We start from the raw sequence: 18,919 nt of genomic DNA on the forward strand, positions 1-18,919 counted from the left end.
GAATTGCTTAGGAATGAGGGCTCAGTTGGCATCTTTAAAAATAAAGCTTTCAGTGTTCCCTCAATCCTTACCTTGGTCACTTAAGGGTCAGGTATGTAGTGAAGTGTTTTAGCCAAATTACAATTTATACATCCTCAGTTCCACCAACATCTTAAGTCTAATAGTGATCACATTCAGAAGACACAGATTTCACCAGTAGAAACCCATTTCAGACATTCAATGTGATAATTTTCCAAAGTGTATGATTATTTGGAGGTTTAGGGAAGACCAGAATGTAGACTTTCTGATGCATTCCTAAGTAGAGCAACTGATTACTTTAATATAGTTAAAATTAACAAGCACATACATTGCAGTTTTGATGCTGAAGAGTTTTCAAATAGATGGCCAATAAAATGACATGTGGAATCATGGCAAAAACGCAAGGTCAGGTAAAACAGAGAAATATCAGGAATGAATATGGAGAGCAAAAGATGAAACTATTATTTAATTATTAGATTTTTTTTCTCAATTGTCAAAGTAGAATGTGAGTGACATATAGAGGGCTATACTTGACTCTTTTTCTGTCAAGGAAGGGGCAGCCAAACTTAGAAATTTAAACAGGGCAAAGTATGAACAGTCTGCTTGGACCCTATCCCTTCTAAATCCATCTACAGGCTTTTATTTTTCTACTCCAGTATCAAAGAAAGGCAATCTTAGATACCTTCAAGCAAGTGAAAATACAAACTGAGCTCGCCCCAAAGACTGAGTTGAACATCAACAGTATGTTCTCTTTAGTCTTTGTGAGAGAGAAGACATAAGTATTATCTTCTGACCTTCTCAGGCTGATGCAGTCAATACCAGCCCAGGGCCGATCTCAGCCAGGCAGCCCTGTGAGGCTGAGTGAACCCCAAAAACAGAACTCCAGGGGTGAGCATGAGGGCCCTATGTTGTCCCTATACTGGGTCAGTATTTGTAGCAAACCTCCTACCAGAATGTAAACAGACTCTATCAAAGACATCTGTGAACTCTTCTTAGCAAAGCAGAAGCCACTAAGTTCAGTTTTACTAACCAATATAAAATTTAATACCTCAAGGAAGCACAGTAAAAAAAATATTGTGGCAGGGAACTCAGGGAAATCCAGTCCAAATGAATGATCACAATACATTATGTAAAATACAAATGCACAGAAAGAAATTCATATGTTTTCTGCCTAAACAGAAGTCAGTCTTCACAATTCATCCATATAATGAAAACTTAAAGAGATAGAGACAGACAGGAGAGTATAAAGGCAACAGAATAACCCTGGCATCTGTGATGAGGACAGAATGTTGTGCATGGCAGAGATTCAATTTAAGCAAATGTGGAAGGAGTCCCCAGAGGCCAAATACTTCTGCAGACAGCACTATGACACAAACCTGAAACCAAAAAGAATGGTGGCCTCATTCAAGACCAAGACTTGGACTCTCCCAAGACAAGACTTTTAATGTGGCAGAAACAGAATAAGGAAGACAGGGTTTTGTGTACAGATATATATGCTTTAATGATTCACTGAACTTATGCACAGTTCACCCATAATGTAATCTTGCTGCTGCTCAATTCTTACTCTTTTTTTTTTTTTTTAATTTAAAATAACCTAAGTTTTTCAGTAACTATTAATTTACTCAGCTCTGAGGACATATGATTCAGCCAAACATTCTGTCAGATTCAGTGTGAAGGCAGCACGTGTGTTGATTAAAAGTGTGGCTGTGGAGGTTTGACTGCTTGCATTTGAACTGTGCCTTCTAGCTGCATGACCAGAGGCTACTTCCTTATTCTCTCTAAGCTCAAATTTCCTGAAGTAAACTTGATTGTGATTTATATCTCAGGATTGCTGTGAGTTTCAGCAATGGAATACTTCCAAAGGTCTTAGTACCTAAACATTGCGGGCACTTGATAAGTATTTACAATTGTAATTATAAAACAGGAAATTCATGGCACAACATAGAACTCTTGCATTTCCTGACTACTTTCAGGTCATTTGGCTTTTACACAAGAAAACAAATCATTTCTGTAGACCCAAAAAAGTACCCTTGGGGGTATCAAGATGAGATTATGACACTTTTGATTTACCTGTATGAAAATGGAATCATCCCAAATCAAAGATGTAAAAAACAAACAAACAACAACAAGAAAGATACTCCTCGCTTTCTTTAATCATTACCAATGCAGGACAGCTAGGAAAAAAAGAAATCCATTCTATGAATGTGTAATGGAGCACAAAGCCTAAAAATAATTTAGTTGACTAAATGTTAAATGGTTTTACAAGTTCAAAAGGTTTTTGTCATTATAAGCCCTCCCTGTATTAGAAAGAACCAGGAAATTTTAATCAAAATCCTTTTTATTAGAACACATACACCTATTTGTGTAGATCACTTCAGTTAATCACTTCAGTACAACACTCAAAAACATCAAGAGAATATGAAAAAAAAAAGCCTTAAGATTAGAACCACAGTGCCCTCTGCCTTAAAACTATATTTAAGAACATTTAAGAACTGTCTTTAATTAGCACATTTGAGTCAAATGTGCAAATATTTTTTTTCAAACGTGCAAATATTTTTAATCCAAAAGATTGAAGTGCATTGAGATGACAATAGGACAACGATGAAACTTCTGAAGTTTTATTTTGTTTTAATAATTTGCTTAGATGGGCCTAGAACACTATGTAAATCAGAATAGTCAGACTTTCTGGTCATATCTGTTTTGGACATGATCCTATTAAAAAATGTTTAACTATGTTGTACTGAGCTATATATGAAGTTTTAGAAGCAAGATAAACCTGAACTACATACTACAGAAAATTTGAAAATTTTTGTGCTCAGAAGAAACCCAGAATCATATAGATTTCACCTATTTTTAAAATGAAGTCTTAAAAAAATAAAAATAAAAAAATAAATAAAATGAAGTCTCAATCTTTGGCATTTTTGCCAATCACAGATTCATGCATGTTTGTACCAAAGTTAAGAGCACATTGAATATTTATTTACTGTGCTTTTAGCTTAACACAGTGAAGTGCATTTGGTCAATATGGGTTGACTTGAACTAGAAAATTCTTATCAATTATTTCATTGCATAAGCAAAATGAAATACTTTGCTTATGGCTTATCTTCACAACTCATTGCTGGATACAGCTCAAACTTAACTTCTTTATCATGCTATCCATGGTTTCAGAGTATTTGTGGTCTATTTTACTTCAAGTTGATCTGTTGTCATAAGAACTGAAGATGAAATCTTCACACTACTGCTGTGTGGTTCTGTTTCTTAACAGTTTTAGCCAAACAAGGACATAAATGTTTAGCAGAAGATGCTACTTTCTTTTTTGACACTATTTAACAACTTAGCAAATCAAGTCAAGTATCAGAGGGCTGACACAAGAGGATTCTCAACTACAAGCACTTGAGTCTTCTCTTTTATTGCTTTGAAAAAAAAAAAGCCAACAGTTCTTACTAACACATCTGTTCTATAGTGAGAGCCCTGCGGAAAATGAGAAATAGACTATAAAATGTGGATAATTCAAATAAAAATTCAGAACATGCTGTTAAAGCTAAAATTCTAAAATTATGGTAGTTCTATCTTGGTATATGTCTTTCAGATGATTATATATATGTATATACATACATATATATGTATTTTTAATTTTATTGAATTATAGTTGACTTACAACATGGTATTAATTTCTGCTACAAAGCAAAGTTATTCACAGACTTTTTTTTTTAATTGGGGTATATAGTTGCTTTACATTATTGTGTCAGCTTCTGGTGTACAATCAGAGGATTCTAAACTGAAAGAGATTCTTTCACCCTACTCTGGAAGCAGGATTTGGCTTTTTTTAATGAACATATGTCCTAAATATGAGATTTGGTTTCTTTTCCATATAGGTAATACGTGTTTGAACAGAGTCTTTGTAAGAAGCAAAATTTACATATCTTTCTTTGTATATTATATGTGGGTGTGTGTGTGTGTATGTGTGCGCTAAGTCACTCAGTTGTGCCTGGCTCTTTGAAACCCTATGGACTGTAGCCTGGCAGGCTCCTCTGTCTGTGGAATTCTCCAGGAAAATTGGAGTGGATTGCCATGCCCTCCTCCAGGGGATCTTCCCAACTTAGGGATCGAAACTGCATCTCTTATGTCTCCTGCATTGGCAGGTAGGTTCTTTACCACTGAGCCACCTGGGAAGCCCTTCATTATATAGTACATTTTCCTTATTGTTTCAAAGTGCTAAACAACCACAGCATTTTTTCTTATTGGAAATGTTTTCATAGGATAGGTATTAGCATATACTGATGATAAATTTCTGTTCAACATGCTCTGATGCAGGCAGAAAGAGATGCTATCAGCTGGAAAAAAGAAATGGCCTCTTCTTTTCTTGTTATTCTCACAGCAATATGCAAGTGGGCTTTTGCTGTTGTTCAACCATGCTTTCTAATTACGGATTTGAATGGTTCTGTAGATTAAAAATAAAGTTCTTAATTGAGTATAAATGAGTTTGGAAAATATCCAACTGGCAAAGCTGGTCTCTTCTAACATTTATTGGAATCAAGATGTTTCCTAATTGAAGAAGTTATCACATTATTGTATCTTTTCAAATCTTTTATGTTCATGTCCTATGAGGAAAGGCACTGGGGTTTCATTGTGTATGGTTTGGGAATTAAATCAGAATGTATAAATATATTAAAATACCCTCCAAACAGATTTTTATTGAATTAAATACTTAATTTCTTGAAGACTCCTGAGAAACTTCATATCAGCATGACAACATCTGTCACAACAATTTTTTTTTGTTTTAAATACATTTAAGAAAGGTAATCATAATACTTTATGTATCTTGAGGCATTATGTTCATGTTTTGGAGAAAGGATAGCATGACTGAGCAATAAGCATCAGATACAGACTTAACTGGGCTTCCCTGGTGGTGCTCATGGTGAAGAATCCACCTGCCAAGGCAGGAGATGCTGGTTTGATCCCAGGGTCAGGGAGATCCCCTGGAGGAGGAAATGGCAACCCTCTCCTGTATTCTTGCCTGGGAAATCCCATGGACAGAGGAGCCTAGCAGGCTATAGTCCATGGGGCCGCAAAGAGTCAGACACGAATGAGTGACTGAACACAAGAGAAGAGCACAAAGACTCAACTAACACCTCATTCTAGATACATAGACATCTCATCATCCAGCCAGGTGTATAGCTAATTCTTCCCACTTACCATCCTTCCAGGACTTTCTTGGGTCGAGCCTGACTTTCATCAGCTGTGATAATCATCCACATAATTTCATTTAAATAGTATTAGTAAAGTAAATTTTTCATTATTATATATGTCACTATTTAGTTTGATTTGAATATATGTATTATAATGGAAAGAGAAAGTTACATGTATATATGTTGTAACAACATAATATGTAGAGAGAGATACATACATTTGAGTAATTTTGCACCTGGAATGGCTTCCCTGGTGGTGCTAGTGGTAAAGAACCTGCCTACCAATGCAGGAGACACAAGAGACATGGGTTTGATCCATGGGTTGGGAAGATCCCATGGAGGAGGGCATGGCAACCCACTCCAGTATTCTTGCCTAGAGAATCCCATGGACAGAGGAGCCTGGTGGGCTACAGTCCATAAAGTCACAAAGAGTTGGACACAACTGAAGCAACTTAGCATACCACATACATATACATACAGATACACATATTTTATACGTACATTAAAATCAGGTATTGAGTGCTTGCTACTATAAACTCTAAGGTAAGGTTATCTCAGATAGATCTAATAAAAAGAAATTCCCTTGTTGTGCAAAAGCCATTAAGTTTAATTAGGTCCCATTTGTTTATTTTTGCTTTTATTTCCAATATTCTGGGAAGTGGGTCATAGAGGATCGTGCTGTGATTCATGTCAGAGAGTGTTTTGCCTATGTTCTCCTCTAGGAGTTTTATAGTTTCTGGTCTGACATTTAGATCTTTAATCCATTTTGAGTTTATTTTTGTGTATGGTGTTAGAAAGTGTTCTAGTTTCATTCTTTTACAAGTTGTTGACCAGTTTTCCCAACACCACTTGTTAAAGAGGTTGTCTTTTTTCCATTGTATATTCTTGCCTCCTTTGTCAAAGATAAGATGTCCATAGGTTCGTGGATTTATAGGTTCATGGATTTATCTCTGGGCTTTATATTCTGTTCCATTGATCTATATTTCTGTCTTTGTGCCAGTACCATACTGTCTTGATGACTGTGGCTTTGTAGTAGAGCCTGAAGTCAGGCAGGTTGATTCCTCCAGTTCCATTCTTCTTTCTCAAGATTGCTTTGGCTATTCAAGGTTTTTTGTATTTCCATACAAATTGTGAAATTATTTGTTCTAGTTCTGTGAAGAATACCATTGGTAGCTTCATAGGGATTGCATTGAATCTATAGATTGCTTTGGGTAGTATAATCATTTTGACAATATTGATGCTTCCAATCCATGAACGTGGTGTATTTCTCCATCTCTTTGTGTCCTCTTTGATTTCTTTCATCAGTGTTTTATAGTTTTATAGTTTTCTATGTATAGGTCTTTTGTTTCTTTAGGTACATATACTCCTAAGTATTTTATTCTTTTTGTTGCAATGGTGAATGGTATTGTTACCTTAATTTCTCTTTCTGTTTTCTCATTGTTAGTGTATAGGAATGCAAGGGATTTCTGTGTGTTAATTTTATATCCTGCAACTTTACTATATTCATTGATTAGCTCTAGTAAATTTCTGGTAGAGCACAACAAAGGAAACTATAAGCAAGGTGAAAAGACAGCCCTCAGATTGGGAGAAAATAATAGCAAATGAAGCAACGGACAAAGGATTAATCTCAAAAATATACAAGCAACTCCTGAAGCTCAATTCCAGAAAAATAAATGACCCAATCAAAAAATGGGCCAAAGAACTAAACAGACATTTCTCCAAAGAAGACATACAGATGGCTAACAAATACATGAAAAGATGCTCAACATCACTCATTATCAGAGAAATGCAAATCAAAACCACAATGAGGTACCATTACATGCCAGTCAGGATGGCTGCTATCCAAAAGTCTATAAGCAATAAGTGCTGGAGAGGGTGTGGAGAAAAGGGAACCCTCTTACACTGTTGGTGGGAATGCAAACTAGTACAGCCGCTATGGAGAACAGTGTGGAGATTCCTTAAAAAACTGGAAATAGAACTGCCATATGACCCAGCAATCCCACTTCTGGGCATTCACACCAAGGAAACCAGATCTGAAAGAGACACGTGCACCCCAATGTTCATCGCAGCACTGTTTATAATAGCCAGGACATGGAAGCAACCTATATGTCCATCAGCAGAAGAATGGATAAGGAAGCTGTGGTACATATACACCATGGAATATTACTCAGCCATTAAAAAGAATTCATTTGAATCAGTTCTAATGAGATGGATGAAACTGGAGCCCATTATACAGAGTGAAGTAAGCCAGAAAGATAAGACCAATACAGTATACTAATGCATATATATGGAATTTAGAAAGATGGTAACGATAACCCTATATGCAAAACAGAAAAAGAGACACAAATGTACAGAACAGAATTTTGGACTCTGTGGGAGAAGGCAAGGGTGGGATGTTTCAAGAGAACAGCATCCAAACATGTATATTATCAAGGGTGAAACAGATCACCAGCCCAGGTTGGATGCATGAGACAAGTGCTCGGGGCTGGTGCAATGGGAAGACCCAGAGGGATCGGGTGGAGATGGAGGTGGGAGGGGGGATCAAGATGGGGAATATATGTAAATCCATGGCTGATTCATGTCAATGTATGGCAAAAGCCACTACAATATTGTAAAGTAATTAGCCTCCAATGAATAAAAAAAAAAGAAAGAAAGAAATTCCCTTGGGTTCTTTGAATAATCTGTTAGGTTACACTTTATTACAAATTGAATATTAACACTTTCAACCTTTTTAATTCTTCCATTCATAGACTCAAGATATTTTGTTGGCAGCAAGCAGAACTGAGGGAAGAACCCGAGTGTTCTGACTTTCATGTATTTTACTTTGACTTTCATTCATTTGACAGCTCATTGCAAACTGAATGTTCAGTTATATTTGTTTCTTAATCTTAGTAATGGAGAAGGAAATGGTAACCCACTCCAGTGTCATAGCCTGAAAACTCCCATGGACAGAGGAGCCTGATGGCCTATAGTCAAAGTGTCAGACATAACTAAGAGACTAAATACAATCTTAGTGAATCTTTACTATGAAAGCAGTTACTAAAACCAAATATACTTCTAAAATATTTACAGGACATTCTTCTATTACTGGGTCCTAATTATATTGGCCCGAAGCCCCTTTAAAAATATGTATTCCTGAAGCTTGGTGTAAAGTCTCACTTTAAATTCTGATATTTAGCAAAGCAGGTTTATCCAGCTTCAAACGTTTGTGGTAGTATCATTTGGCATTGCTTTTTCTGAATAGTATAATATCATTGCCATAAAAATAATTCTATTGGTTATGAAGAATTTTTAGTTAAGAAAGCCAAGTTTCAAAGAAATGAGATTATTTTTCCAAAATCATATTATTAGCTAATAACTAAGGTTAGAACTAATGGCAGATATAGAACTAAAAGTCTAGTTTCTTGAGCACCAAGGTGATGATTTTCCCATTACTTGGTAACCATGGGGAGGATGTTTACTTGTTTGCACAATAACTTATTGATGGCACCAATTCTCATCTGAAAAATGTGGTAAACCATCCCAGGCTGTACATGAGACTCAAACTTTTCATAAACTAATTAGCTTTTTTAAAATCTATGCATTCTTTCAGGGGCTTACTGTACTCATATTCTGCTATTTTTAATACTCGCTAAATGAAATCTGAAAATTGGTACAAAAGAATGACTATAAGAAGAGCTACCATTTTTGGGGTAGAGAAGATGTCTCAGAAATGTTAAAAAAAAGTGATTAAATAATATACACTAAAAAAGTTTTTCAAAAATTGGAGTGATCCTAAGATAGAATGGTTTCACTAAGGTGATAATGAGTTCCCTATCAGTGAATGAGCTCACGTAGAGGCAGAAGTATTGCTTGCCAATATCTTGCCTTTTAAAGTCTTACATTATCTGATTTTATGATTAGATAATTCATAGATTTCCTTCAAATTGAGAATTTCTATCTTGATATATATCTGAGTTTTCCCTTAACAAATAAAACCTACAGAAGTCACATTTTATTTGCTACACCACTTTTGATATTGTAACAATTTTGTTTTCATATATCCTTTATGCTTAATGAATTTAAAAATAATTTTGGAAGTTATTTGTCTCTGCTTACAAGCATGTGTAAAAACAAACTTTATTTTTTTCTATTTAAGGGTTACTGTATTTAAAATAGAATCAACTTTTAAAACAAACAAGAACTAATCAGCATATGTAGAATATAATTAAGTATGCCATATAAAGCAAACCAACCTATTGCTTGCAAATTTTAACATTCAGATTTATCTTCCAATTGACTTCATTTGATAATCTTTTGTCTGTCAAGCATTTCCAAATGCTGTTATGCCATTGGAATCCTTTGTCCTTTGGCAGGTAATACTGCTCTGTTCAATTCTGTCCAGTTAATGTGCTAGGTAGACGGTAGTATGCCAAGTTCAAAATGAACTGAGCCCTGGAAGAAACCCAATGAAAATGCCTTATTCTTTTTCTGAGCCTAGCCACAAAATCAGGGTAACCAAAATACTGCCAGGCACTAAGCTGCCTCCAGAGAGGAAATTCTGTATAAACTTGCCATGTGATTATATTAAGAGTTTCTCAAACTCAAATGAGTTGACAGAGAATTTCTGGAGAGATCTTCCCTTCTCTATTCCTGTTTTGGTAATCAGATTAGCATATTGTGACAGTAGAAGTCATCACTAATAATAAATTAGATCTTAATTGTAAATGATGTTCTAGTGAAAATTAGAAGAAAAAGTGTTTCTTGTTTCAACATTTTCACGTGTCTGTCAGCAGTTATACAGGCAAAAATCAGTATTAAGTTGTAACTCAGCAATAGCTTGAAAATTATCTATACCATTATTATTATTATTTTGTTGTCTCTCATAGGGACATCAGACATCTGTTTTCAAAGATAATGGCAGTAACAATTATTTGCATCATAGCCCTAGCTAACTAGATAGCTGAAAACATCTGTTATGATCTTCAGTTTCTCTAACCTGTCCCTAGAGAGGTTTTGATGCTTGAAATATTCTTTTTCTTCTTTCTCTGTCTGCAATAATCATTTTTGCAAAATACAGATTACTTGATACTTAAGGAAATTGACTCTAATGCCATTTTTCTCTTTTTGAATTTAAAAACTGGAAGAAGCAGGCATTAAGAAAAACTTGAGAAGAAAATTACCTTGCCAGAGTTGGAATTTTACTGTCATAACTATATTGCATCACTCTTTTAAATGATGGTCATTGTTTTTCTCTGATATATTAAACTCATAAAAAGTAGAGGATCTAATGTTTGAACTAACACATCAAATATTCACTAGACTGCTGTCCTTATGATTCATTAAAACATAAAGGCAAAGGTATGGGATTATTTTTCACTCTAATCCAGTAATTAATTAGGAAGTCTTTGCAACACTGCAATATATTAGAAGTATATTGGGCTCAGGGCTATTTGGTGTACACAAATGATGTGAGTCACATGGTCTCTTCCAGCACCTAAATTTCAAGCTTATAGAACTTTCAACCATTAACAAGTGAAACAAAATACAAATCCTAAACTATATAATATGTTCCTATAGGTTACTATTTAGCTCGTTCGGTAAAGAATCTGCCTGCAATTTGGGAGACCTGGGTTCAATTCCAGGGTCAGGAAGATCCTCTGGAAAAGGAAATGGCAACCCACTCCAGTATTTTTGCCTGGAGAATCCCATGGACAGAGGAGGTTGGCAGGCTACAGTCCATGGTGTCACAAGAGTCGGATATGACTTAGCAACTAAACCACCACCACCATAGAATATGTACAATGGTGTGCAGCAGAAAGAAATCAGTGTTGGCAAAGGAAATTGGAAAGGTAAGACTTTTTAAATATTTATTTCTTTATTTGGCTGTGCTGGGTCTTAGTTGTATACACAGGCTCTTTAGTTGTGGCATGCAGGGTCTAGTTCTCTGAAGAGGGATTGAACCTGGGCCCCGTGCAGGGGGAGTGTGCAGTCCTAGCCAGTGAACCACCAGGGAAGTCCCCAAAGGGAAGATTTTCATCCTTAATGGTCAGCACGCTCATGATAGCAGCAGGTCAGTCTGGGTCAATGGGGTTTGGTGCTCAGTTAGTATGTGTTGACTGCATAAATGAATGAATGTGTGAAGGAATGAATGAAATAGGAGACTCTTTGAAAAGAAATGGACTCTTGATCTGGCTTGGCAGAATGGATGCAATTTTTGTAGCTGAACAATATAAAAAAAAAGAGAAGAGTAGCATGGCCAACAGTTTTCAGGATGATGGGGATAAGGGTAGACGGAAAGGAGGATGAAGGAAATGGGACAAAGGTACTTTTAAGCCTGGGAGGGAGAGGAGGGAAAATGAAGAAAAATACTTGCTCAGGTATGAGATGCATATGAAAGAATGAGAAAAATATTTTATGCTAGCATGTAGGTACATTATAGAGGTCTATAAATGATGGGTTGGAGAATTGAATTATAACCCAGTTTTTAATTTACAAAAACAAAAAAATCCTCCCCCAAACCTGGGGAACACTGAGGAAACTGGAAGTACTATGAAGCTGGTCTTGTAGGTAAAACATTATAATAGCTTGTGTGTGCTCAGTTGCATTCAACTCTGCAACCCCATGGACTGTAGCCCACCAGGCTCCTCTGTCCATGGGATTCTCCAGGCAAGAATACTGGAGTGGGTTGCCATTTCCTCCTCCAGGGGATCTTCCCGACCCAGGGATCAAACCCACCTCTCCTGTGTCTCCTGCATTGGCAGGCGGATTCTTTACTGCCTTTATAGGGCTGGGAAGCCCTATAATAGTTTATATGAGTGTAATTAAATTTGAAGAAATATGATTTTTTGAGGAGCCATAAGAAATATTTATTTAATAAGACTTCATGACAAGATGCGTGGAATGAGGAGAAGAAGAAAGATAGAAGAAACTTCCAGTGCTGGGATTGCAGATATTAATGAAAATAACCATTTTGTATGATAAAAGGACATGCTGAAATGGAAGATCACTTTACTTTTGAAGTCTGAGGACTCAACCAAGCATTTGAGTGGGAATATTAATTAGGTAGTTGGAAACACAGGATTGGAATTCTATTGAAAGATGATATTTGGAGTTATTAATTTACAATAATTAGCAAAGATGTATATTGGAAAAAATAAAAAAAGAATCATCTCTTGAAGTGAATAGTATTTATGTTTGTTTAAATTACAAATCAATTTTGAAAGTGAAACTCACTCAGTCTTGTCCGACTCTTTGCAACCCCATGAACTATACAGGCCATGGAATTCTCCAGGCCAGAATACTGGAGTGATTAGCCTTTCCCTTCTCCAGGGCATTGTCCCAACCCAGGGACCGAACCCAGGTCTCCTGCATTTCAGGTGGATTCTCTACCAGCTGAGCTACCAGGGAATCAATTTTGGAATGGTTCTAAATATATTTGCTTCACGTGAAGTTATTTTTGTTGCTAGCAGTATTCTTGAGATTTTGCTGTAGTGTTAACTTTATGTGATCTCCCTTGTATGGAGAAAACCTACACATTTGATGACGATACAGTTATCATAATTCCAACATTTTGCATGTAATGAAGGTATTAACATTAAAGGATAAATTAGTGCTGAAAGACTGTGTATTGATGCTTTTCTTATAAAAATAATGCTTTGAGTCTGCATAATAATAAAATTTACAAATAATGCATTTCTTTAATAAAATAAAATTTTATCTCTAGTTTTATATTTCCCCAATGATATCAATATTTCTTGGCTAATATTTCTTCACCTTTCAGTGCTGTGAGATTTGGATGAAGTTCATTCTCTTTTTATAAATGTTCTTCAATTTCAACCTGCTGTGAGCCTAGGTTAAGATAATTGAACTCAGGAGAATATTTTAAAGTGCAAGAAAAAATAAGGCAGCAAGAAAACATATGGCTTCCTAATTATGGTGTAGACTTTTTAAATCTCTTGTCTCTCCCTCTCTCTCTCTCGTGATTTCTTTCCCCAGTCCACATGCATAACTGGCTCTGTCATGGACAGGCATTGGAGATGGAACAACAGAAACATTTATTTACCTGTGGACAACTGGCATTTGAACTTTCAGTTGTGTTTATTAGGTAACTAGAATTTTGGAAGTTATAACCCAATATCTGCACAGATACTCTCTGTCAATAGGAGCACTAGTTTATAACTGACCAGACATTGTTAAATTCAAATCTCATTATGAAAAGTTGTTTACAATATAAATCATTGCACTCAAGTAAGATGATTTCAAAGGGATTTTGGTTTTAATATCACAGAAATATATTGTGGGTTTTTTATTTATTTTAATGAGATTTAGGTTTCACATGGTGTTACTCATTTATCATTTTACTAAATAGACACATGTACTCTGAACATGTAATACTCCAAAAGCATAATCAATAATAAAAATCAACTTGAAATAGTCATCTGCACACTACATATTAAGTATAAGTCATATTTAGGTTTGAGTACTTTCCATGTAGGTTATTTCTCTGGTTTTAAGAATTGTTGGTTCCACAATAAATGAATTCAATATGATAGCAGGATAAAAGATTAACAGGCAGAAATTGGTTGCATTTCTTTATACTAACAATGAAATTTCAGAAAGAGAATATAAAGAAACAATGCCTTTCAAAATCACAACCACAAAAATAAAATCCTTAGGAATAAAGCTCTCTTAGCAGGTAAAGATTTATAAGCTGAGAACTAGAAAACTTTAACAAAGGAAATTGAAGCTGATTCAAAGAAATGAAAAGATAGCCCATGCCCTTGGATTGGACGAATTAGTATTTTTAAATGACCATACTTGTGGTTCAGATGGTAAAGAAGCTGCATGCAATGCAAAAGACATAAGAGATGCGGGTTTGATCCCTGGATTGAGAAGATTTCACTGGAGAAGGAAATGTCTACCCACTCCAGTATTCTAGCCTGGAGAATTCCACGGACAGAGGAGCCTGGTGGACTATAGTCCATGGAGTCACAAAGAGTCAGAAATGACTAAGAGACTAACATTTTTACTTTTTGCACTTTCATATTACCCAAAGTGATTACAGATTTAATGTGGTCCCTATCACATTACCCATGACATTTTTCACAGAACTAGGACAAATCATTCTAAAATTCATATGGACTCAGAATTTTCAAAGCAATCCTGAGGATTAAGAACAAAGAAGGAGGCATAACCCTCCCAGAATTCAGAGAATACTACAAAGCTACAGTGATCTAAACAGTGTGTTATTGACCCAAAAACCAGACATATGGATCACTGAAGCAAAATAAAGAGCCCCAAAACAAACCCACATGTTATATTTAACATGTTAGCTCTAATAACATGTGGCTAGTGGGATAAATGAAAGCAGTTCAAAGGTTATCTGCAAACTTCATGAGAGTTGTCCCCTTGACTTTCTCTAGTCTGTCTTTAATGAAACCATGAGGACAAATGAAACCACTAACATATTAGTATCTGGGAAAATGTGGTAGGTAATAGTCAATGGTGATGAACAAGTTAGATTATCTATACCTACTGTCATAAAACTGAGCAGTTGGAAGATTTCTGTGTTTAATAATCCTGGTAAATATTTTAAGTTTGTTGACCAAAAGTCAACACTCTCTTATTTAATGTTTCGCTATATATGTCCAACCTTTCCTCTCTTCCCTAGTCCCCTGTGCTATGCTTAGTCACTCAGGCATGTCTGACTCTTTGTAAGCCCATGTACTGTTGCCCACCAGGCTTCTCTGTCCATGGGGAATCTCCAGGCAAGAATACTGGAGTGGGTTGCCATGCCCTCCTCCAGGGGATCTTCCCAACCCAGGGATCAAACCCAGGTCTTCCACATTGCAGGCAGTTTCTTTACCATCTGAGCCACCAGGGAAGACCCCCTAGTCCCCTAGTGCCTTATATAACCCATTATTTTCATTGTTCTCTGTACAGTATTAACTTTATACTACAGCAGTAAGCTTGTTATGTTCATTTTACTCACATCTTTACACTTATATTTACCACTGACAATAAGATGTCAGTGTGAAACTTAAGTCTATGCACAAACGTTCTTGATTGTCTCTGCTGTTCAAATGGTTTACAAAGTAGGAATCTATTAATATAGTCATTAAATATGTATTCCTTCCTCATGTCTACCCCTTCTTTTCCATCCATTTTCTTATTTACTACTAAATAATCAAGAGGTCAAAGGTTGGATAAATTAATGATTTAATTTCTTTGGACTTTATATATGTCTCCTGCTATTTAAACTGTCGAATGCTGTATTGGTCATCTTGGTAACCACGGGGAAGTGCATCCATGCCAGACTAATATGGGGGAGAAAGTGGATGTATTTCAGCATCTTCAAACAGTTGATATTTTACCTATATCTACTTTCATCCTCACAACAACTCTGAAAAACTGATAATATTATCTTTAAATAAGTGAGGAAACTGAGGCTTAGAAAGTTTCAACAACTTGTAATCTGCAATAGAAGGAGAAAGGGAGATTTAACTTTAGTCTCTTTTATTTCAAAGTTTGTGATTTTCCCATAAAATTTGTGCTTCATAAATTTACATATTTTATATTACACCATCCAAATTTTTTTCTTATGAACTATCTTATTTGTTATTTCTGTATACACTTCTTCTATTTACTACTGTATTTAGTATTTTAATCAAATGGATTTATTTTTAAATGAAATGTTATTTTCATAAACTAAGACAAATATCCTCTTATATAAATAAACTGTAATTGTAAAAATAAATTTAATGGCAACACAATAATGCTGACAAATGTTTTGAACCCAAGTAGCTCTGTTAAAATGGAGATTAACAAGTGATGGAGAAATATTAAAAACATAAGCTCTGTATGAGACTTTTATATTTGAGTTCATCAGAAAAGAATTAATGGAGTTGATAAAACAGTATATTTTTCCTATGTCTTTTTACTGACCTACCCATGTGCTGCCTAAGACCATTCAGAATCCACTGTATTTACGTCCCACAATTGGCAAATGCAGTACTAAACCATAAAATTCAGGAGGAATCGAAGACCCTTTGAGTCCTCTCCTCTGGAGTCCTGAATCACTAATTACCACCTCTGTCGGTTAATGTATTTGCTACACAGCTATGACAGGGTCATTAGACAATAGATATTTGAGATCATAAAGGGCTCATGGAAAATGCTTCTATCAGTATTTGAGTGTTATGCTGTATTTTAATGATTGGACCCATTAACCCAGAATCAGTAAATTTTCCATTAGTAGGTAAAATAAGGCTCAATTTGAAGCGTCTCTTCTATTTGCCCTTCATAGGTCTTTGATAATCTGTCTTCTGGCTCAATGTTTAGGGTATCAAACAGAATCATAGAATCCAGTGTTAAACTACATTTCTAGCAATTAAAACTTGAGAAAACCTTACAGATTATGCAATATAATCTCTTACTAATAAAGTTATGAAAACTAAAGTATAAACAGCTGAAGTGATTGCCCAAGGTCTCATGCTAATTCACAAGAAAGCGGTAACTAGATTCATTTCTCATTATGTAAGCCTTTTCCCAGTACACTTTGCTGCTACTGCTGCTGCCAAGTTGCTTCAGTCATGTCCGACTCTGTGTGACCCCATAGACGGCAGCCCACCAGGCTCCCCCGTCCCTGGGATTCCCCAGGCAAGAACACTGGAGTGGGTTGCCATTTCCTTCTCCAATGCTTGACAGTGAAAAGTGAAAGTGAAGTCGCTCAGTCGTGTCCACTCTTCGGGACCCCATGGACTGCAGCCCACCAGGGTCCTCCGTCCATGGGATTTTCCAGGAAAGAGTACTGGAGTGGGTTGCCATTGCCTTCTCCACCCAGTACACTTTAGTAGTATGTTTATTCCTTGTACAAAGAATGGAAACAGCAAAAAATAAATAAGACAGATGAAGGTTTTCCTAAGCTCAAACTGTCTGATAAAACCTGAATAGAGAAAGATGGGCCTTATATGTAACAAATTTCCTTTCCATAAATAAATATGTCACTTCTTTAATTTTCTACTTCAAGATATATCTAAATGTCTGCCTGGAATTATATATTCTACTGTTAAGATTATATCACCAAACGCCTTGCACTCTTTGCTAATTGCAGGCCCAAGACTTATTAAAGTAACCAATAGACTTATAAGTGCTAACCAAACTAGAACTTTCCTATTACAGTGTGTTAAAAATCATCACAAACCATAGGAATATTGCATGCATTATTGAAACTGCCGTCCAACACCATTTTGAGCCATAACTTCTACTTTAAATGTCACCAGATACTCTGAAGATTACTTTTTCAAGTGCAGCTTTTTAATTAAGTCATATTTTATATGGAAAGTAAAGAGACACAGGCTGAGTGTACAGAGAACTGCTGAATTGACTTTGCAGTAGCTACCCCAGTGGGGAGGGGTACTGTGAGTTATAAGGACTACATCTTTTGCAGTCCATCAGATTGGCTATGCATTAATTCAAGTACCAAAACAATTAACTACTTTGGTGTTGCCAGTAGTTTATCTAGTCTGTATGTATGTATGTATATACACATGACAATTGCTTGCAGTGATATTTAATAATGTGATAATTTTGTCAATAGAAAGTTTAGTAAATACTTCCATAAGCAAGTCTTCAGTGTAGACAAGACTGTCTTAATAAGCAATTGACTTTGCCTTTTGTTCTAATATATAGCTACATATTTGGAATAATTTCTTAGATAAAAGCTTCTTTGTTGGCTTTCGATGTACTAGATTCTTATTTTGCTTTTAAAATCATCTTCATTTATGTAAAGAAAAGTAGAGTCAGTGTGGGGAGATTAATAACATTCACATAATAGGTACAGGTAAAAAAGAAAAATTGGCAATATTCAAAAAAACCAATAATATTTTTCACATTCTTCTTTTCTTCAATAGAATATTTTAGATTCTCTTATACAGTGCTATAATCATATAATCCCATGCAAACATTACTGACTCCAGTTTTGAACACGCATTACATAAACGAAAAACAGAAAATACTGTTTCCACTGTTTCACTTTTGAATTTTTTTACTTTTTTACCCAACTGTATTGATTCTATTTAATCTGGAGTGTATATGTTATTTAAACTTAAAAATCAAGTTTTTATTATAATTTATATATATAAAGATATAATATTTATCTATATGACACATATTAAGCCATTCTTAATTACTGCCCAAAACATAATATAGAACATTTTATTATGTATGAATATTAAATCTCCTGATTGTCTTCCCTATCTCTTTAACACTCTGCATCTCCTCACGTACTCTTCTCTTCCTATTACTAAATTCTGAAGCATTGTTTTTAGATCAGATTGGTCAAGAAACAAGGAATGAGGGTGGAAAGCATTTCATCTCTTTTGGTAAGAGTGTAAGATTTAGCATTGAATATAGTTTTGTCACTTAAAAATATTTTTTATGAAAAAATACAAAAGTTTATGTTGAGCCTAGTAGAATACTGCAATTATAACTTGATATTTTTTAGGGAAATTAGCAAATTAGCTTTGCTTTTTTATCAGCCTGTTAACATATTTTAGTCACCTAGATTAGTTAAATGGGTATTATGGTTTATTTCTGCCAAAATGTTTTGATGCTGCTTTGAAAAACAAGTAATAATAGTTTCTACAACTCCTTTTTTAAATGACAGAACACAGTAATCATTCCTCAAACTAGATACAATGCTTATGGCCTATAGTGTTTTTAATTTGATA

This window comes from Cervus elaphus, chromosome 14 (genome assembly GCF_910594005.1).
Source record: "Cervus elaphus chromosome 14, mCerEla1.1, whole genome shotgun sequence".
Taxonomy (NCBI): Eukaryota; Metazoa; Chordata; class Mammalia; order Artiodactyla; family Cervidae; genus Cervus; species Cervus elaphus.